Genomic DNA, 23,430 nt, shown 5'->3' on the forward strand with positions numbered 1-23,430 from the left:
CTATGTGTCTATCTCTTTGCCTACTAAGCCTTAACATTGGATAGAGTGACTTTCCACTTTATTCTTCTTCAAAACAGTTTTAGCTCTTCTAGGGCCTGTGGCTTTACCTGTAAGTTTTAAAATAGTTTGGCTATGTCTACAAAATACTTTCTGGAATTTTGATAGGAAATGAATTAAAGCTATCTGTCAATCTGGGGCAGATAGACATCTGTGAGTCTCCTAGTCCATGTCTCTCCATTTGTTAATCTTTGGGTTCTTCCATCAGCATTTTGAAATTTGTAGCATGCAGGTGCCATACATGTTTTGGTAACTTTATACTTAAGTATTTCATTTATTTTGGTGTGATTGTAAATTGTATTGTGCTTTTAATTCTAGTTTCTACATGTTTATTGTTAGTATTTAGAAATGGATTGGTTTTCGTGCATTCATGTTATATTCTGTAGCCTTGCTGAACTCAGCAAGGCTGGCTAGTACTTATTAGTACTAGCTATTTTTTTTGGTTAGATTTCTTGGGATTTTCTGTGTAGACTATCATGTCTTTGTAGTTTTGTTTTATCTTTTTCAAGCTGTATATTCTCAAATCCACTGTTGTCCACTGCCGCCCCCCCACCCCTGTCCCATCTCCCTGCCTTATTGTAGCAGCTAGAACTTCCAGTACCATGTTGGATAAGAGTTATGAGAGTGGACATCCTTACTTGTTACTGATCTTAGGGGGAAAGCATTCATTCTTTCCTGGTTCAGTATGATGTGAGCTGAGGGTTTTTGGTAGTTGGTCTTAAGTTGAGGAAGTTTACTTTTATTTGTAGTTAGATTACAGTTTTATAATGAATTGGTATTGGATTTTATTATATGCATTTTTTGTGTGCCAGATGCTGCAGTTTTTCTTTTCAGCTTGTTGATATATGGTAGATTACATTGGGTGATTTTAAAAAAAATTGATCCATATATATTTTTTAATTAGTTAATTTATTCTTTTTGGCTGTGTTGGGTCTTTGTTGCTGCGTGCGGGCTTTTTCTAGTTGCGGCGAGCGGGAGCTACTCTTCGTTGAGGTGCTTGGGCTTCTCATTGCGGTGTCTTTTCTTGTTCTGGAGCATGGGCTGTAGGTGCACAGGCTTCAGTAGTTGTGGCACGTGGGCTCAGCAGTTGTGGCTTGTGGGCTCTAGAGCACAGGCTCAGTAGTTGTGGTATGGGCTTAGTTGCAGGCTCACTAGTTGTGGTGCATGGGCTTAGTTGCGCTGCGGTGTGTGGGATCTTCCTGGAGCAGGGATCGAACCTGTGTCCCCTGCATTGGCAGGCGGATTCTCATACATTGGTTGATTTTTGACTGTTGAATCAGCCGTGCATACCTGAAATAAACCCCACTTGACCTTGGTGTACATTTCTTTGTAAATGTTATTAGATTCCTTTTGCTGATATTCTGTTGAGTTTTTTTTTGCATTTAAATTCATAAGAGACATTTGGTCTGTAGTTTTCTTTTTTATATTGTCTTTGCCTTACTCTTATCAGGGTAATGTTAGTTTCCTAAAATGAGTTTGGAAGTGTTCTTTCTTGTTTTATTTTCTGGAAGTTATTATAAAAAGTCGATGTTAATTCTTTGTTGAAGGTTTGTTAGAATTGTGTAATGAAATCACTTGGGCCTAGTGGTTTGTTTTCTGGGACTTTTAAACTTCAAATTCAATTTATTTGATGATTATAAGGTCTGTTTACATTATCTATTCTTGGTTGAGTTTTGGAAGTTGTGGTTTTTGAGGAATTGGTTGACTTATAAATTATTGAGTTTATGAGTGCAAAGTTTGTAGTGTTCCTTTATCTTTTTAATGGCTGTAGGATTTGTAGGGATATATTTTTTCAATGGCTGTAGGATTTGTAGTGATATCCCCTATTTCAAACTCATATTTGTCATTTGTGTCTTCTCTGTTTCTGTTTTTTGTCAGTCCTCATAGATGTGTATTAATTGTAATAATCTCTTGAAGGACTAGCTCTTGGTTTTATTGCTTTAAAAAATAGTTGTTTTCCAGTTTTGAATTGAATTGATTCCTACTATTCTCTTCCTTTTGCTTGCTTTAATTATTTTTTGTTCTTCTAGTTTCTTGAGGTTGGAATTTAGGTTATTGATTTGAGTTTTTTTCATTTCCAATGAAAATAAGTTGACCCTTGAACAGTGAGGAGTTTAGGAGGCTGATACCCTGTGCAGTTGAAATCCATGTATAACTTCACAGTTAGCCCTCTGTATCTGTGGTTCCACATCCATGGCTTCCACCACTTGTGGATCATGTGGTACTGGAGTAGGTATTTATTGAAAAAAATCCATGTGTAAGTGGACCCATGCAGTTCAAACCTCTGTTGTTCAAGGGTCAACTGTATTTAATGTTATGAATTTCCCTCTCAGATCTGTTTTAGCTGCATCCCATATATTTTGATTGCTGTTTTTCATTTAATTTTGTATGTTTAAAAAAATCTGTTGAAGACTGTTTTATTCATGAATCAGAAACTTGTTATTTATTCATGTTTTTATCATTTATCTGTTTTGTTTTCATTATTGGTTTCTAATTTAATTCATTTATGATTAAGCCACACATTCTGTATGATTTCATTCTCTTAAATTTATTCTCTGAATATGCTACATTTGGGTGAGTGTTCCTTTGTGTTTGGAAAAATAATATGTATTTTGTTTTTGTTGGGTGGTGTGCTCTCTTTGTGTCAGTTAGGTATTGTTAGGGTTTTTTTGTTTGTTTGTTTTTTTGGTGAGATCTTGTATGACTTATATTGTTTTCTACCTAGAAGTTCTATCAGTTGCTGAGCATGGTGGGCAGGTGTCGAAATCCCCAACTGTAGTGGTGGATTTTTGTATTTATTCTTTCGGCTCTATCAGTTTTGTTTTATGCATTTTGAGGCTCTGTTGTTTGGTGTTTATAAAATTAGTAGTGTTGTATCTTTCTGTTGAATTTATTCTTTTATTGTTACATAATTTCTTTGTTTCTAGAAATTTCTTTTTGACCTGAGGTCTACTTTACTAGATACTAATATAGCCACTTTTGTTGTCAGTGTTTACTTGGCATATCTTTCTATTCATTTACTTTCAACCTCCCTATAGTGTTGAACTTGAAATTAGTTTCTTCCAAATAGCATGTGGTTGGTTCATGTTTTTTAATCTATGCTGCCAGGCTCTGTCTTTTGATGGATGTATTTAAGTCATTTACATGTAAGAGAAAATTATTGATATGTTAGTGTTCAAGTTTGCCATTTTGTTGTTTCCTTCCTGTTCTTTCCTTTTTCTTTTCTTGAGTTTTTGGAGTTACTTAAAAAATTTTAGGTTTCCATTTTGATTTATATATAGTTTTTCTTAGCTTTTTTGGTTGTATCATTTTCTCAATGGTTTTTCTAGATATACAGTAATATATGTGTAGTGTATCACAGTTTACATATGCAGCATTTTATCACTTCTAGTAAAATGTGGAAGCTTCACTTTCCATTTAGGCACCTTTAATGTAACCTAGTATTGTGGCTTTTGTTTCATATTTCATATTCATTGACTATGATTTATACAGCTCTTGAGAAGGATTGTCTTTTGTATTTATCCATACTCCTGCAGTTTGTTTTTCCTTTTTCCACACTGCTCACAAGGTTTAAAAAAAATCATTTTCTACTGTTTGAGTACTTTCTTTCACCAATCTTTAAGTGTGTAACTGCTGGTTTCCAAATTCTTAAGTGGTTTTTCTTGGGGCGGGGCGGGTCTAACATATCTTTATTTGATTGTTGAGCAGTTTACTGGATATCAGATTCTGGGTTGCTGTTATTTTCTTTAAGAACTGAAAAATAATTGCCCCACTTCATTCTGGCTCTTAAGATTTCAGATGAGAATTCTGTCACTAGAATTGATGTCCCTGTATAGGCAGTATGTTATCATGGTTCTTTTCCAAACTTTTCTTTATCTTTAGAAGTTTAATTTTGATGTCTTGCTGTTGGTTTCTTTGGGTTTATCCTGTTTGGGGTTCTTTCAGCTTACTGTAGAAATATTATATCTTTTACCCAATGTAGGAAATTTTGAGCTGATATGTTTTAAAATACTTTGTCAGTTTAATTTCTTTTTCTTTACCTCTTGGAACAGTGATATGAATGAAGAATCCTTTGTTATTGTCTCACAGGTCCCTGAGGCTCTATTCATTTTTCTTCACTATATTTTGTCTGAATCTGTTGTTCAGATTAGTTGAATTGTATTGATTGGCCTACAAATTATTGATTCTATCTTCTGTAGTTATGATTTTACTGTTGAGTCTACCCAGTAGGTTTTTTATTTTGGTAATTGTATTTTTCAGTTCTATAATTTCCATTTGGTCCTTTTTTATAATTTTTTCTTTTTTTTCTAGTTTTTCATTGTTTCAGGAGAACTTGCAGTTGATTATTGAAGCATTTTTATGACAGCTATTAAAAAATTCTTGTTAGATAGTTCCAGCACCAGATTGATTTGCTTGTTGGCATCAGTTGATTGTTTCTTTTTATTTGTTTTTTGATAGTATTGGTTCTTAGTATAAAGAACAATATTCAATTGTATTCTGGACATTTAGTCTATCTTAGGAGATGCTGGGTTCTACTTAAGTTTTTTATTGTTGCAGTATGCTGCTAAGATCAAGCACACAGGTCCTGACCTACTTTTGTGGATTGTGGTTCTAATGATAGTTTAATTTTTAGAGCCTTTGTGATGTTGTTTTGGTCTGCTCGGCATATCTAGTGCCAGTAACCTTAGGGAACAGAAGGGGGTTCCCCAGGCTGACCTGCTAGGGTCTCTTGGTGAAGGAGCAGAGAATCTCAGGCACACAGTGACCAAGAAGCTTCCCTTGTCAGGTTACTGCTGTGTTGGGATCCCCCATGCCTCTGAGAGACAGAGAGTGATTCTTGGGTAATGTGTGAGTTGTCAAGAGATCTATCCTACTGACATCTAATCTCTCCACCTCTCTCCACTCTCTTCCTTGTCCTGGAATCTCTAATGGAAGGAGACCTGGGTCCATTGGGATTCCCTTGATCATTTATTATTGGCAGTGTTCCCAATTGCTCTCTTCCTCTGGTGGTGCTGGGCTTAGTTGATACTGTCAGAGAGATTCCTGTTTGATCAAGAGGAGGAATGAGCTAGGTTGGGGATGGGGAAACATGGGGTCTGGGTTACCTTCTATTGGGTGCTCGGACATAAGTCACCTTGTTACTCTGTTATTCCTTCAGTCTTGGGCTCCCAAACCAGATTGCTATTTCTAGAATTCTTACCAGTCTCTATGTTATTTTCAGGGATTATAGTTGTTTTTAGTGGGGAGAAGCTGGGAGAAACAGATCTGTATCATCTTGTTTAGATCACAAGTTTGGAAATAACTAATTTTTAGCTGTTTTTCTCTGGCGTTTATTTTCTTATTTTAAAAAACACATTAATTATCGGGTTGGCCAGAAGTTCCTTCAATTTTTAAGTAAAAATAAAAGACACCTTTTTTATTTCACCAAGTACTTTACTGAACAACGTGTTCACCATTTTGTTCCACTACTTTCTGCCATTTTTCAGCCAACTTCATAATTCCTTCTTCCCACAACTTTTTATCTTTTTGAGCAGAGATCTGCTCCAGGTGCCTTTTTTTTTAAACCCCACATTTGTTTTTGTTTTTGTTTTTTTGTTTTTTTTGAGGTACGCGGGCCTCTCACTGTTGTGGCCTCTTCCGCTGCGGAGCACAGGCTCCGGACGCGCAGGCTCAGTAGTTATGGCTCACGGGCCTAGTTGCTCCGCGGCATGTGTGATCTTCCCAGACCAGGGCTCGAACCTGTGTCCCCTGCATTAGCAGGCAGATTCTCAACGACTGCCTCATCAGGGAAGCCCTCCAGGTGCCTTTTACAGTCTTCCAGGGAATTGAAATTTTTTCTGTTAAGAGAATTTTGTGAAGACTAAAATAATTGGAAAGCCAAAGGTGCAATGTCTAGTAAACACAGTGGGTGTATTAGAACTTCCCAGCCAAACTTTAACAGTTTTTGCCTGTCATTAAAGAAACATGTGGTCTTGCGTTATCTTGAAGATTATGCTTTTTCTGTAGACTAATTCCAGACACTTTTCGTAGAGTGCTGCTTTCAGTTGGTCTCATGGGGAGCAGTACTTGTTGGAATTAATTGTTTGGTTTTCCAGAAGGAGGTTGTAGTAGAGGACTCCCTTCCAATCCCACTATATACACCATCTCATCTTCTTTGGATGAAGACCAGCCTTTGGTGTGGTTGGTGGAGGTTCATTTCAGTTGCCCTACTATCTCTTCTGTTCCACATCACTGTACAGTATCCATTTTCCATCACCCATCACAATTTGTTTTAAAAATGGAACTTTTTTTTACGTTTCAGTAGAAAATCGAATGTGGGAATATAGTTAAGAAAGTTTTTTTTTTACTTACGTGGAATCCAAACATCAAAGCAACTAACATAACCAAGCTGGTACAAATGCTTTTAACACTTGAATTGGATATTTTGAGTATGTCGGCTATCTCCCGCATGGTATAATGTTGATCTCAATTAATGTCTCGATTCCATCGCTGTCAACTGCAGCTGGTCTACCCATCTGTGGAGCGTCGTCCAGTGAGAAATCTCCAGCATGAAACTTCGCAAACCACTTTTGACACGTTCGATGAGTCACAGCACCTCTTCCATACACTACACAAATCTGTTCTTGCATTTCAGTTGAGTTTTTACCTTTATTGAAATAAAGCATAATATGCTGAAAATGTTGCTTTTTTCTTCTGTCTTCAATATTAAGATGGCTACACAAAAATTCACCAACTTTGGAAAGCTTTTTTTTTTTCTTTTTGCGGTACGCGGGCCTCTCGCTGTTGTGGCCTCTCCCGTTGCAGAGCACAGGCTCCGGACGCGCAGGCTCAGCGGCCATGGCTCACGGACCCAGCCGCTCCGCGGCATGTGGGATCCTCCCGGATCGGGGCACGAACCCGCGTCCCCTGCATCGGCAGGCGGACTCTCAACCACTGCGCCACCAGGGAAGCCCCTGGAAAGCTTTTTTTTTAATGCATGCTGATAGGACAACTGTTACAATACAGTCTAACAAAATTGTTTCGGATGAAGTTAAAGACAACTAAGTGCTACTACAGCCATTTTATGGAAGAAAACAAATGCACTTGGGCCCAACCCAATATTTAATCTGTTGATTACCTAGTATGGCAGATGAGGACTTAGCTGTCTTATGTGAGCATTCCATATCTCTGTTATCCTTTGTTATTGTTACAGGTTTTTGCTGAACCAGAAATAAATATTACTACTATGATCACATAAATGTGGCCCATTGAAGACTGAAGTAGTGTACTTTGTTTCCTTCTTGTGCAACCATTATTTTAATGTAGTAAATCATTGCTACATGTTTTTCTTTACATCATTTTTTACTTAATTATAGGTAATTAAATTTTTTTTTTTTTTTTTTTTTTGCGGTACGCGGGCCTCTCACTGTTGTAGCCTTTCCCGCTACAGAGCACAGGCTCCAGACGCGCAGGCTCAACGGCCATGGCTCACAGGCCCAGCCACTCGGCGGCATGTGGGATCCTCCCAGACCAGGGCACGAACCCGTGTCCCCTGCATCGGCAGGCGGACTCTCAACCCCTGCACCACCAGGGAAGCCTGTAATTAAAAATTTTTTATGCCTGTCCTTAGTCAGGCAATATGGCTTATTTCCTCCTTTTGCATGATATATTCTCCAGTATCTTCCTAATAAAGAGTGTGTTAAGAGTTTGAGTTCTGCATGTCTGAAAATTTCTTTATTTTGTTCCCATAGTTGATTAATAATTTGGCTGAGTAGAGAAATCTAGATTGAAAATCAGTTTTCCTCCGAATTTTTAAGGCATTGTTCCAGTGTCTTCTTACGTCCATTTCATCTTAAATGACTCAATTTAATTAAAATATAAGTGCAGATGGAGTTGGAGCTAGATATATTCAAGGCCCACATACGTATTTAGGAAAAGCAAGTTAAAACTTGATTCAGTACTCTTAATGCTTGCTTCATAATTTGGGTTTTGATCAGGAAAGCTAATGGGTTGGGATGTAGGGAGAAAAGTTTGGAAGTGTGGAAGACATTCGGTGAAAGAGGTAGCTACAGAAACTTAGGGAAGAAAAAGTATGAAGTGAGTAGTTAGATTGTTTTCTTATGTCTTGTTAACTTGCTCTGAAGTTCATAGTCCAAGTATCATTGTCTTTTTTTTCTTTTTAAAATTCATTTATTTCTTTTAATATCTTTATTGGGGTATAATTGCTTTACAGTGTTGCGTTAGTTTCTGATGTATAACAAAGTGAAAGAGCTATATGTATACATATATCCCCATATCCCCTCCCTCTTGCGTCTGCCTCCCACCCTCCCTATCCACCCCGGAGGTGGTCACAAAGCACGGAGCTGATCTCCCTGTGCTCTGCGGCTGCTTCCCACTAGCTAGTTATTTTGCATTTGGTAGTATATATATGTCCATGCCACTCTCTCACTTCATCCCATCTTACCCTTCCCCTTCCCCATGTCCTCAAGTCCATTATCTACGTCTGCATCTTTATTCCTGTCTTGCCCCTAGGTTCTTCAGAACCATTTTTCTTAGCTTCCATATATGTGTGTTAGCATCCGGTGTTTGATTTTTTCTTTCTGTCTTACTTCACTCTATATAACAGACTCTAGGTCCATCTGTCTCACTAGAAATAACTCAGTTTCGTTTTTTTTTTTCTGACTTACTTCACTCTGTACGTATGACAGACTCTAGGTCCATCCACCTAACTACAAATAACAATTTCATTTCTTTCTATGGCTGAGTAATATTCCATTGTATATATGTGCCACATCTTCTTTATTCATCTGTTGATGAACACTTAGGTTGCTTCCATGTCCTGGTTATTGTAAATAGTGCTGCAGTGAACACTGTGGTACATGACTCTTTTTGAATTATGGTTTTCTCAGGGTATATGCCCAGCAGTGGGATTGCTGGGTCATATGGTAGTTCTGTTTTTAGTTTTTTAAGGAACCTCCATACTATTCTCCATAGTGGCTGTATCAATTTACATTCCCACCAACAGTGCAAGAGGGTTCCCTTTTCTCCACACCCTCTCCAGCATTTATTGTTTGTAGATTTTCTGATGATGGCCCTTCTGACTGGTGTGAGGTGATTCCTCATTGTAGTTTTGATTTGCATTTCTCTGATGGTTAGTGATGTTGAGCATTCTTCATGTGTTTGTTGGCAATCTGTATATCTTCTTTGGAGAAATGTCTATTTAGGTCTTCTGCCCATTTTTGGATTGGGTTGTGTTTTTGATATTGAGCTGCATGAGGTGCTTGTATATTTTGGAGATTAATCCTTTGTCAGTTGCTTTGTTTGCAGATATTTTCTCATGCTTTGATTTAAAATCTTCATTAGCTTCTAGACGCTGCTCTTAGTTTGGGGGAACTATTTAAATAACCAGCAGGGGGAGTACTCAGTTCCTTTTGCAACAGGGACTCAAGCTGGAAAGATAGTTGGGATTTTAATATGTGCAGTTTAGAACAACAGTTTAAAATTTTTTTTTGTTTTTTCTGGTATTAAAAATAATATGCACCTATTGTAGAATAGCTATAAAAGAATACAATATAAAATAACACATGTAAATCTACAATCAGGTGATATAGGCACTTTCATGTATTTCCTGTTAAACTTTTTTCTCTCAATGCTTTTTTTTAAAGTTATTTTATAGATTTATTTATTTTTGGCTGCTTTGGGTCTTCATTTTTGTGCGCGGGCTTTCTCTAGTTGTGGCGAGTGGGGGCTATGCTCACTGCGGGCTTCTCATTGCAGTGGCTTCTCTTGTTTTGGAGCACGGGCTTTCGTAGTTGTGACATGCGGGCTCGAGAGCACAGAACTCAGTAGATGTGGCGCACGAGCTTAGTTGCTCCTTGGCATGTGGGATCTTTTTGGACCAGGGCTCAAACCCATGTCCCCTGCTTGGCAGGCGGATTCTTAACCACTGTACCACCAGGGAAGTCCTGTCAATGCTTATATCTACTGCAAAATTGATGTTAGTTTTAAAACTTAGGGTCGTTAGTATTACATAGATACTCTTTTGAAAATCAATCTGAATATTCTTTTCCATCCTGGTAAGGTCAGAAACAGAACATTTATTCTTGTGTATAAATAAGATTTCTATTGGTTTCTCATAAAGTTGTAGATTTTAATTTCTGTTCTTTTAAGGAGCAGAACCTCTAGAGCATCAGAAAATTCCTATTAAGCAAAGAAAGGCAGCAGAATACAATGTTGTCTATCTTAAGGATACAACTAAAACATATATAATCAGAAGATGCAAATAGGGCAGCAGTATATTAAAACAGTTGTGTCAGGTTGCTGGCTTGGTGCCTGGTACATAATTTTGTACTCAGTTTTTGGAATGGACAAATAGTGGAATAGGGTGATGCTTTTAAAAAATTTATTGTAATGTTAAGACAAATAAAAATGGAGTACTTTTGTAAAGATAGAAACACACATGAACAATTTCTTAAAAAGTTATGTGTAAGAAAGCTTGTCCAGTTGGTGTAGCTCTAGATTATCTCCTCTTAAAAGCTATGACCGAGAAAAACAGTACGTATTATCTACCCAATCTAATTTATTTATAGAAAGAAGAGAAACATACTTAGTGCCTGAGTTCTGGCCACAATTTTACTAAGATCTCAAAAATATTTATCTTTGAACATTCTGTATAAGTCTCTCCTTATTTTGAACCAGTTTTCTTGAATTCTGCATTCAGTTCTTGTCACTTACGCATTAAAATAACAGGTAACAAATGTACACTTATGAGTGTGGAGAAATCCATTAATCAAAGGGAAAACAGTTTTGAGGAGAGGTTAATGAAGAAATCAGATTGCAGTAGTTGAAGAATAAAATCTTTGTCTTGACAGATCTCTATGTAAGTGTGCTGGGGAAGAGAAGGAGCAAGGGATAGCATGATGGGGTGAGAGAGAGTTAAAAAAAAAAGTTAATGAGAAACTTGTGCGTGGTTGAATGATGGCCTAAGGGGTGGAACAGATTAAGATAGGAAACTTTGGAATCCTGAATGCAGTGTCTCATGACTGGCATCCTGTTCTTCATGTTGAGGATTTTCTTTTTATAGCCTCAAGCCACTGGGATGTAAAGCTTTCTGTTTCTTCCTCAGCCTTTTAAAAAATTCAATAGAGACTATAGCATTTTTACTTTTTTACCCAACATTGTGTATTTTACTGCAGCAGAATATTCCAGGCATGTGCAGAGAAGTTTGTTCTGTGTTTAGTTTACCTGTATGGTAAAGCCATACAGGTTGGATTTTTTTTTTGGCTGCATTGGGTCTTCGTTGCTGTGCGTGGGCTTTCTCTAGTTGAGGTTAGCGGGGGCTTCTCTTGTTGCATAGCGTGGGTTCTAGGCGTTCAGGCTTCAGTAGTTACGGTGCCTGGGCTCAGTAATTGTGGCTCGTAGGCTCTAGACCGCAGGCTTAGTAGTTGTGGTGCACGGGCTTAGTTGTTCCGTGGCATGTGGGATCTTCCCAGACCAGAGCTCGAACCTGTGTCCGCTGCATTGGCAGGCGGATTCTTAACCACTGCACCACCAGGGAAGTCCCTAGAGGTTGGATTTTAATCCATTGTTCTTGGTGGTGGTTCTCAAACTTTAATAGTGCCTAACTCACCGGGGTGGTTGGTGGGCCTCTCATCACTTAAGATTCTAATTTGAGGTTTGAGTATCTACTATCTCTAAAAGCATACGTGGTGATTCTGATGTGCATCGCCCTTGATTGCATTTTAAAAATTGTGGTCAAATAGAATGAAATTAACTATTTTAACAATTTTTAAGTCTATGGTCTGTGACATTAAGTACTTTCATGTTGTTCCGAAACTATCACCACCATCCATCTCCAGAACTTTAATCATCCCAAACTGAAATTATACCTATTAAACAACAACTCCTCATTTTCCCCTCCCCGCAGCCCCTGGGAACCACCATTCTACTTTATGTCTCTGAGTTTGATGACTTCAGGGACCTAATATAAGTGGAATCATAATTTTTGTCCTTTTGTGTCTGGCTTATTTCATTTAGCTTAATGTCTTGAAGGTTCTTCCATGTTGTATTGTGTGTCAGAATTTTTTTCTTTCTTCTGTTTTTTTTTTTTTTTTTTTTTAGCGGTACGCGGGCCTCTCACTGCTATGGCCTCTCCCGCTGCAGAGCACAGGGTCCGGACGCGCAGGCTCAGCGGCCATGGCTCATGGGCCCAGACGCTCTGTGGCATGTGGGATCCTCCCGGACTGGGGCACGAGCCCGCGTCCCCTGCATCGGCAGGCGGACTCTCAACCACTGCGCCACCAGGGAAGCCCCGAATTTTTTTCTTTCTTTAAGGCTGAATGTAGTCCATTGTATGTATATACCACATTTTGTTTATCATTCATCCATTGATGGACGTTTGGGTTGTTTCAGTCTTTTGGCTCTTGTGAATATGGCACTCTGAACATTGTTGGGGAAATATCTGTTTGAGTCTCTGCTTTCAATTCTTTTGGGTATATGCTGGATCATATGGTAATTATATTTTTAACTTTTGAGTAGCCACCATACTTTTATCCACAGTGACTGCATCGTTTTGCATTTCTGTCAGAATGTACGAGGGTTTCAGTTTTTCCATGTCCTTGCTAGGACTTCCTATTTTCTGTTTTTTTTTAAAAATTTTTTAAATTTTAACTTTTTTTAATAGTAGTCATTCCTAATGGGTGTGAAGTGGTATCTCATTGTGGTTTTGATTCACAATTCTCTCATGAATAATGATGTTGAGCACCTTTTCATGTGCTTATTAGCCATTTGTATATCTACTTTGGAGAAATGTCTCTTTCAGGTCCTTTGCCCACTTAAAAATTGAGTTGTTGGTCTTTTTGTTGTTGAGTTGTTATGCGTTCTTTATGTATTTTGGATATTAGTTCCTCATCAGATCTTGGATTGCATCTTAAGAAATGCTGGCTTGGGGTAAGGAGTTTGAATTGTGGAGTCAAACCAGCCTGTGTGTGAATCTTGGCTTGTGTGTAAGTTCCCTTGCATATTAAAACTGCCAGCTACCAATCTGGAGTGATCTACCTCTTTCTTTGGTCTCTCCTTGTCCTCTATGCATGGGCACCAGTTTCAGACTTCACTTGGGGACTCCTGAGGTCGCAAACCTACAATGTGTCAGGATTTCATTGCTTTTTAAGGCTGTGAATAGTTTTTATTTACATGTACATGCTTATTTTGTTTATCCATTCATCCATTGGTGGACATTTGGGTTGTTTCCAGTTTTTAGTTATTGTGAATAATGTTATTTTGAACTTTGACATTTAAACATACATTTGAGGGACTTCCCTGGTGGTCCAGGGGGTACGACTGCACGCTCCCAACCCAGGGGGCCTGGGTTCGATCCCTGGTCAGGGAACTAGATCCTGCATGCATGCTGCGACAGAGGGTTTGCATGCGGCAACTAAGAAGTCTGTGTGCTGCAACTAAGGAGTCTGCATGTCGCAGAGAAGATCCCGTGTGCTGCAGCTAAGACCTGGCACAGCCAAAATAAATAAGTAAATATTTAATTAAAAAAACCCAAACATCCATTTGAGTCCCTGCTTTCAGTTCTTTTGGGAAATCGAATTGCTCAGAAGTAGAATTGGTAGATCCTATGGTAATTCTATGTTTAATTTTTTGGAGGATCCACTGTACCATTTTCTATAGCAACTGTATCATATTGTACTTCTACCAGCAATGCACAGGGGTTCCAGTTTTTTCCATATCCTTGCCAATACTTATTACTTATTTATTTTTTGACAGTAACTATTATAATGGGTGGGAGTTGGTATCTCACATTGTGGTTTTGATTTGTGTTTCCCTAATGACTAATGATATCAAGCATCTTTTTATGTGACTGTTGGTCATTTGTATGCCCTCTTTGGAGAAATGTCTATCAGACTTTTACCGAGTTTTAAACTGAGTTGTTGAGTTGTGGGAGTTCTTCATATATTTTGGGTACTAGATTCTTAGTTGGATATGTGATTTGCAAATATTTTCTCCCATTATATGAATTGTCCTTCTGCTTTCTGAAAATATCTTTTGAAATTCATAAGTTTTAAATATTGATGAAGTTTAGTTTATTCATTTTTTGTTAACTTGTCCTTTTGTGTCATGTCTGAAACCGCTGCTTAGTAACTTCTGTTATTTTTTGTCAGACCCTTGACAGAAATCGTTTGACCACAGATGTATGGGTTTTTCTGGACTATGAATTCTGTTCCATTGACTGGGTCTGTTGTTATGCCTGTACCACACTGATTTGATTACTGTTATTTTGTCGTAAGTTTTGAAATTGGGATGTGAGTTCCAGTCATGGAACTTTTGTGGTTTTCTCATAGAGTCAGGATGAGTTACATGTTTGGTATTAATGTGTGACTGTATAGGTGGGTTATTGTCAAGGCGGGAACCTCACCTGAGCCTTGGTGTCCAGAGTTTTTACTGGGGCTTTGCTATGGACTGCATATTTGTGTTCTCTATTCCCAGCCGCCATTCATATGTTGAAACCTAATCCTCAATGTGGTAGTATTTGGAGGTGGAGTCTTTGAAAAGTAAATAGGTCATGAGGGTGGAGCTCTCATGAATGGGATTAGTGCCCTTATAAAAGAGGTTCCAGAGAGATCCCTCCTCTCTTTAGCATCAGTGAGGAAGTGAGCCTTTGCCAGATTTCACCACTAACACTGAATCTGCTGACACCTTGATCTTGGACTTCCCAGCTCCTAGAACTTGAAAAGTGTTTGTTGTTTATAGGCTACCTACTTTATGGCATTTTGTTATAGTAGCCCGAACAGACTAAGGCTCCATTACGTAGACATAAATGGCTGATCTCAGTCTCCAGTTCTTCTGTGTGTGACTTAAAGCCTCCACTCTAAATCATACTGTCTTTCTGGTGTCACCAGCCCCCATGCTAACAGTATGGGGTGTGATTAGCCACCACCCTAAATCACATTATTGGACTGTCTGGTGTAACTGAAGCTCTCAGGCAAAGAAAGACACTTCTGTCAGCCATGGTATTCCAAGGGCATAGACATTACTTTCCAGAAGCCAAGGACAAAGGCTAAACTTGTTTGTTTGTTTGTTTTTTGGCTGCTCCGTGCAGCTTACAGGATCTTAGTTCTCTGAGTATAGATCAAACTCAGGCCCCAGCAGTGGAAGCACTGAGTCCTAATCACTGGACCACCAGGGAATTAATTCCCTAGCCTTCCTTTTAGGTGAGGTTAGATTCTTTACTCCATGTTTACTTTTTCAGTCTTTCCCTAATAGGTCTTTTACCCATGGTTGTCTTTCTTTTCACACCTTAAGAGCCCATGTTTATGACAAACACAAATCCTCTTCTCAGTCTGCAAATGTCTCTCCCTAATTCACATTCATGTGCCCTCATTTTGAAGTGAATTTGTGATTGCTGCCTTAACTCACAGAGTTACTATAAGACTTCAGTGAGGGAAAGAAATTAAAAAGTGGTTTTTAGAATTAATTTCTGCAATCTTCGTACTGCCTCTGCATGTTTATACTAACTTCTGTTATTTTACTTCTCTGTATTGTGTTTTGTGACAGGTCTAATGATCATATTGATTTCTTGAGGACAGGGTTCATGATATTTCTCTGTGTTTTCTGTGCTTAAGTGATTACAAGCACTGGTTTGTTGAATTTAGTTTTCAATAATGCTAAAAATATATTGAAATTCCATTTGTTTTTAACCACCAGAGTGGCTGCATTTGGTTGTGCAGGTTGAAAACCGCAGTGCCCGCAGAGGCCCTGTTCATAGTCATGTCCTGCAAAATTTGTATATTTATTATGCTACTCTTTCAGTAGATGGCAATAAAGCACCTTTTCTAATAAAATCAGTACGTTATGACAATTTCCAAATATATGGAAGTACAGTGACTTGATAAGGGAGTGTCTTTTTCTCATTTGCAGAAAAATGTAGCCCTATTAAGAATATGGTCCTTGGGCTTAAACTAGCTTGAATTTTGATCCTGGCTTTGCTATTTACAGATACATGGTCTTGAAAAATGTCTTCAACAGTTAGTTTCTTTGTCTGTGAAATGGAATTAATACTACTCATTTCAGCATAAAATATCACCTAGGATCTATATGAGGTAATAGACATGAAACATTTGCAGTGATGTCTGGCAGCTACTGAATTATCTTAGTCTGTTCAGGCTGCTGTAACAAAAATGCCATAGGCTAATGGTTTATAAACAACACAAATGTGTCACAGTTCTGGAGGCTGGGAAGTTCACATTTAAGGTGCCAGTACATTCAGTGTTTGTTGAGGGCCCACTTCATGCTTCATAGCCATCTTCTTTTTGTCCACACATAGTGGATCTCTCTAGTACCTCTTATATAAGGGCACTAATCCCATTCGTGAGGGTTCCATCCTTGTGAACTAAGCACCTCCCGAAGTCCTCACCTCCAAATACCATCACATTGGGGATTAGGTTTCAACATATGAATTATAGGGGGGACACAGACATTCCATCTGTAGCATAAATATTCAGTTTGTGATAGCTAAACGATTGTGCTTCTTTTCATTGGAGCTGGTTTTACTTTAGTAGTGTGTGATTACAGAGTTATATCTGAGGTGGTTTACAATTAGGTAAAAGTAATTTATTTACTTATTCGGTTGCATGAGGTCTTAGTTGCGGCAGGCGGGCTCCTTAGTTGCAGCTTGAGGGCTCCTTAGTTGTGGCTTGCCAGCTCCTTAGCTGTGGCATGCGAACTCTTAGTTGTGGCATGCATGTGGGGTCTAGTTCCCGGACCAGGGATCGAACCTGGGCCCCCTGCATTGGGAGCGCAGAGTCTTAATCACTGCACCACCAGGGAAGTCCCATAATTAGGTAAAATCTTAATTCAGGGGGGGCGGGCTTGTGCGTGGGAGTCCATGTGGGCGCCTGCGTGGCAGGGAGCAGTGCAGGGTCACCGTGGCGGAGCTGCAGCAGCTCTGGGTGCAGGAGGCAGTGGACTCTATGGTGATAAGTCTGGAGAGAGAACATCCGGAAGATGCAGGGCCTCATGTTCCGGTGCAGCGCCGATGCAGGGCCTCATGTTCCGGTGCAGCGCCGCCTGCTGTGAGGACAACCAGGCATCCATGCAGCAAGCGCACCAGTGTATTGAGCGCTGCCATGCACCTCTGTCTCAAGCCCAGACCCTGGTGACCAGCGAGTTGGAGAAGTTCCAGGAGCGCCTGGCCCGGTGCACAATGTATTGCAACAACAAAGCCAAAGATTCAATGGATGTGGGGAGTAAATAGGTTCAGGTGAAGGGGCAGCTGGAGAGTTGCATGACCACGTGTGTGAATGGCCACGTGAACCTCATTCCAACCATGACCAAGAAGGTGAAGGAGGCTCTCTCATCCATTGGGAAATAGATGTCTGCTATTGGCCATCGGGGCTGAAGGCAGCAATCTATTTAAAAAGAGGAATGGGGATTTGGGTTTTCTAAGGAAAGTTTATGAATGAGGAAATTAAGGATGGCAGCAAGTTTAAGGCCTATATCACTTGCCTTTGGTCACTGGTTCCTTTGTGTTTGAAACCTAGAAAGTGAAGAAAACTGGTGCTAAAATTGGGGTCAGAGATAGCAAGGGAGAGTTTTTGTGAGCCTGAATTTCACGTGGCAAGTGCTTATCCTGGCAACAGGGCATCTCCCTTGTACCAAATCAGAGCCCTCCAAGGTACCAGATTCTCATAGTACACAGATACCAACAGGCTGGCACGTTTATCTGACCGGATTATGATCCAGTAGAGTGTGAGGAGAGGTGTTTCTATTTGTTGCCAATCTCCTGTTTACCAGAAGGATCACTACCACATTTTACACAAACTGGAAATAAAACAAAATCCACGAGGTCACTAATTTAGAATGGGAAAGGGGGCTTCTGGGGCTTTGTTTTGCGTGGTTTTGTCTTATATACAAGGGCATGAAGTTACTTTAAGATGTAGAGTTGGTAGAGGTAGTTTGGATAAAAGCTTTGAAAGGGTGCTTGTGGATATTCATTTCTGGCCGTCAGGATGTGGATTCGCATTTCTTAAAATTCTCACACATGACATCTTTCAGCCTGGAGACGCTGCTAAATTATAAGAAGCGCTGTCACACTGGTAGGGGAAGCATGTTACTGCAAATGGCATTATTTTATACTTTTTTAATGACTGAGTAGTATTTCATTGTAATTATATACCACATCATCTTTATCTATTTGTCAGTGGACATTTAGGTTGCTTCCATGTCTTGGCTGTTGTAAATAGTGCTGCTGTGAACACTGGGGTGCATGTATCTTTTTGAATTAGAATTTTCTCTGGATATATGTCCAGGAGTGGGATTGCTGGATCATATGGAAACTCTATTTTTAGTTTTTTAAGGCACCTCCATACTGTTTTCCATAGTGGCTGTACCAATTTACATTCCCACCAACAATGTAAGAGGGTTCCCTTTTCTCCACACCCCTCCAGCATTTATTATTTGTAGACTTTTTAATGGGATGGCCATTCTGACCAGAGTGAGGTGATACCTTATTGTAGTTTTGATTTGCATTTCTCTGATAATTAGCAACGTTGAGCATCTTTTCATGTGCCTATCCGTCATCTGTATATCTTCTTAGGAGAAATGTCTATTTAGGTCTTCTGCCTGTTTTTTTTGATTGGGTTGTTTGGTTTTTTTGTTACTGAGTTATATGAGCCAATTGTATATTTTGGAAATTAAGCCCTTGTTGGTTGCATCGTTTGCAAATATTTTCTCCCTGCCCATAGTTTGTCTTTTCGTTTTGTTTATGGTTTCCTTTGCTGTGCAAAAGCTCATAAGTTTGATTAGGTCCCATTTGTTGATTTTTGTTTTTATTTGTATTGCCTTGGGAGACTGACCTAAGAAAACGTTGCTACAGTTTATGTTAGAGAATGTTTTGCGTGTGTTCTCTTGTAGGAGTTTTGTGGTGTCCTATCTTAAGTATTTAAGACATTTTGAGTTCATTTTTGTGTATTGTGTGAGAGAGTGCTCTCACTTATTGGTTTACATGCGGCTGTCCAGCTTAACCAACGCCATTTGCCAAAGAGACTGTCTTTTTTCTGTTGTATATTCTTGCTTCCTTTGTCAAAGATTAAATGACCGTAGGTGTGTGGGTTTAATTCTGGGCTCTCCGTTCTGTTCCACTGATCCATATGTCTGTTTTTGTGGCAGTACCACGCTGTTTGATTACTGTAGTTTTGTGGTATTGTTTGAAGCCCGGGAGGGTTATGCCTCCAGCTTTGTTCTTTTTCCTCAGGATTGCTTTGGCAGTTCTGGGTCTTTCATGGTTCCATATAAATTTTAGGATTATTTGTTTTAGTTCTGTGAAGAATGTCACAGGTAATTTGATGGTAATCGCATTAAATCTGTAGATTGCTTTGGGTAGTATGGCCATTTTAACGATATTAATTCTTCCAATCCAAGAGCGTGGTGTATCTTTCAATTATCTTTAGCTTTCTTTATCAGTGTTTTATAGTTCTCAGTGTATAAGTCTTTCACTTCCTTGGTCAGTTTTATTCTAAGTATTTTATTATTTTTAATGCGATTTTAAAAGGGATTTTTTTTTACTTTCCCTTTTTGATATTTCATTGTTAGTATAAAGAAATACAGTCAATTCCTGAATGTTAATTTTGTATCCTGCTACCTTGCTGAATTTATCATTTCTAGTGGTTTTTTTGTGGAGTCTTTAGGGTTTTCTACATATAGTATCATGTCATTTGCATAAAATGACAGTTTTATCTCTTCTCTTCCAGTTTGGTTACCTTTTGTTTCTTTTTCTTGTCTGATAGTTGTGGCTAGGACTTCCAATACTATGTTGAATAGAAGTGGTGAGAGTGGCCATTCTTGTCTTATTCCAGGAATCAGCAAAAAGGCTTTCAACTTTTCACCATTGAGTATTATGTTGGCTCTAGGTTTGTCACAAATAGCTTTTATTAAGCACCTTTTTAACTAATTGCTTTTAAGTTAAAGTCTATTATAATTTTATTCAGACTTCCATCTTCTGAAGAGTAGGCGGGTTAGGGTTGAACTGTAAGTGGAGATTTGGTTAGAGGGCTGTGAGGGAAGGAGGGACAAAGACTTGAATCTGTAGCCTTTGAAGGGGTCTTGCTGATAATCCTGCCTTTGCATGAGAATAATTTATCACAGTTGGAGTTTATAGGTTGCTGTGCTTCAACTTCTCAACAGTGAGGAAGCAGGAATGGGAAAGAACCAACGCAAACTCATTGTTTGCTTTTGAGTGGGGAGCGATCAGTAAAATAAAATTGGACCCAGAGTGTGATATATTAGCAGCTGTCATTGTTTTATGTCTTTTAAGTCCTTAGATTAAGAGTAATGTCAGTGGAGCCATGTCAGTGGAGCCAAGAGTGGTTTTAGGCAGCCTGGCATGGGAACTTGGTTTCCAGCAGAGGAATTTTCCATTTCAGAAAAAAATAAGTTTCAGACTAATGGTATTCTGAGCTGGTGTACAGGGCTAGTGGAAAATAATTCTGCTTTTCTTTTCAAGTGTTGAAAATTAAATTCATCACCATATTTCCAACACTGTTACGTTAAGAAGTTCCGGATTGTTGAGAAGAATGAGAAAAAGAGGGCTAGATTGCTAGAGATTAGGATTCTAGCATCAGAGTCTTATTAGAATAGCTGTAGTAAATTAGTCTGGTTTGTTTGAACAGTTTAGGTGTTTGATGACACCCAAACTAGGTGATTATTGTACTGTAAGTTTAAGCATAATTGTACATTCCAGACATTTACTACTTAGCCAAAGTACTCTTAAGTTTGAAAGTATATGAAAATTATACAAAATGTGGCAACCGTTTCCTTTATTTTCTCTGATCACAGAAGAAGAAATGAATTTAAACTGCTACATGATTTAATGCCTTTCTGACCGAAAACTTTAAAACACTGGAATGGCTATGGATTCTTTCCTGAAAAAACTCTTCCATGAATGGAAAAGATAGTATAGATACGAACTTCCTTAAATGAAGCAATAATTTAGGTGACTCCTAAACTTATTTAGCATATGCTGAAATTATTTAGCAGACAAGGGATAAACCAGCAAGTTCTGGAAGCTAGCACTTTTAGAGTTTGCCACTTGTAGAGTGTAAGTTATAAGTGAATCCTGGTTTTGGGGTCATAGAAGACATAAACACATGAAAATAGCATTCTCTATTGTGGCAGTGGAGGTGCTATTGGAAGTGCTGATTTCCAAACGAGTGGTTCAAGGAGGATGACTGAGGGCTATAACAGTACAGGAGGATTCATGAAGAAGGTAGTCCTTAGGCCAAATCCTGAGGGGTCCAGCAGGTCAGATTGAAGAGAGTTGGAAAGACAGCCTGGCAGGAAACAAAGGAAAGGGTGAAGTTGTCTTGAACCTTATAGGCAGTTTTCAAAAATTTTGTTATGCTTTGTGAAAATTTGTTTTACTTACATGTTTTTTCTCGGACTTGTTCTGATACCCTTTATTTTCTTATTTATTAACGTCTGTTGTCCCCACATCAGGAGGGTCGTTCTTTCTTAATCAGCATTGCCTGACTGTGAGAAAGATAAGAAGGCTAGAGCACTGGTTATGGGGGCAGCTCATGGAATAGTGACTTTGACTCTGCAATAAACTGACCTTTTCCAATGAGTCATTTAATTCCCTTCTTCTTTATTTTTAATGTTTTTTTGAAATATTTATTTGGTTGTGCCGGATCTAAGTTGAGGCAGGCGGGCTCCTTAGTTGTGGCCTGTGAACTCTTAGTTGTGGCGTGCATGTGGGATCTACTTCCCTGACCAGGGATAGAACCCGGGCCCCCTGCATTGGGAGCATAGAATCATATCCACTGCGCCACCAGGAAAGTCGCTTAATTCCCTTCTGCTCCTTAAACTGTCTGAGAGGCTGTAGAGTTCTAATCAGTAAGCTGCTTTTTCTTATTTTTCGAGGTTTGAAATATTATAGTTGGTCATTAGATTAAGACAGTATTTTATGAATCATAGTGTATGAAAATATAAGCATCTTTATAAAAAATGTCTAAAGTACCTTCTCATATTAACTCTGCTGAATGTTAATCAGCTCTTCTTCTACCTTCCGTTATGGTGGTCTGTGGTACTATTATTTCACAGTATTGTCATTAGTGTCAATTTTATCTTGGTAGTCATCTTGAGGTAAGTATATTTATTATTCTCATTTTACTGATACAGAAACTGGATCTTGGGAAGTGTCAGTGTAGCCAACCAGTAGCTCAGCGGTGACTCAGGCCAGGTCAGTCTGACGGCACAGCTTGAAGATGGGAGCTGAAAGGATTTGTGTGCTGCTTGTGGAATTTCCTGGATGTTTCTAAGCTTGAGGAGGATAATAACTCAGGACATTTGGAATTAGGACTAGCCTGGGAAATTGAGGATCTATGGGTAGCCATCACCAAAGTACATTTCTTCCTTTGTTCAAGTCCAAGACAGCTTTCTCCAGGAAACATCCTCTCAATCTATTTTTGAGCTCATTAGCCCAATTTTGGTCTGTTTCTTCCTCCACTCTAATTATATCCTTAGAACCCACGGTCTTTGAAGATGGAAACTGTCTTTAGCTGTATACCTTCAGAGGGCTCAGTGAATCGTTTCAGCTCAGTACGAATATTTAGTGAGTATTGTGGTCCAGCTCTTTCAGTAGCTGGTGATTGAAGGCCAACTTCAGCTGGACAGAGGCACAGAAGATTGATGGGTTGGCTTGCAGTTGACAGCATCTGGGCACCTGGGTAGCTCAGGGACCTGACTTACAGCCTGGAGCATGATTTGTGCCTCTTTCTTTCTCAGGTTTCTTCATATTATATGGGACAAGGTGGCTCACTGCTTTGGGGTCACACCCTTGGCCAAGTTGGGAAGAAGAGACTCTTCTCCAGTAGCCCCAGTTAGAACAGTCCTGGAGAGGGCCTCTGACTGCCTCAACTTGGGTCCCATGGCATCCCTGGACCAGTTACTATGGCCAGGCTGATGTCCTATGATTATCCTTGGCCAGGTTGGGCACCCAAAACTGTGGTGCTGGGAGTGTGTTTTGTCACTAGAAATGTGGATGGATGAGAAGGCTGAGTAGTGAAGTCGCCCTGTAAGCACCTGCTCTGTGGCTGAGTAAACACTGTGGAGAGAGAAATACACATGTTCTAGAGAGCTGTGGCAGAGGTATTGTTTATAAGGATAAGTAGATGAAATGGAAATGAGTTTAACACAGCTTAAGGGCTGTGTTTACCCTTAGGTTTATACTTGCTGACTTATTTACTTTAGATATTTTAGATTTTGTGACAGGTGTGGTAATAGTCAAGAAATTTGCATATTCATTCAAGAGTCATTTAGTGAGTACCTCAGTGGGGAGTGCTGTGCACTGGGGATAAGATGAAGAGGCATGAGACTCCTGCCCTCAGGAGCCCT

The 23,430-nt window shown here is 39.2% G+C and overlaps 1 protein-coding gene and 1 pseudogene across 3 annotated transcripts in view; both read left to right on the forward strand.

Moving 5' to 3' along the window:
• SPIDR (scaffold protein involved in DNA repair) overlaps positions 1 to 23,430 on the forward strand; it is a 348,123-nt gene that overhangs the window by 11,982 nt on the left and 312,711 nt on the right. The window lies entirely within an intron of this gene.
• LOC309974109 (protein FAM136A-like) lies at positions 16,928 to 17,413 on the forward strand (annotated as a pseudogene). Its single transcript has one exon. The product of its transcript is annotated as a protein FAM136A-like (transcript).

Source organism: Leucopleurus acutus (assembly GCF_964270905.1).
Source record: "Leucopleurus acutus genome assembly, chromosome: 17".
Taxonomy (NCBI): Eukaryota; Metazoa; Chordata; class Mammalia; order Artiodactyla; family Delphinidae; genus Leucopleurus; species Leucopleurus acutus.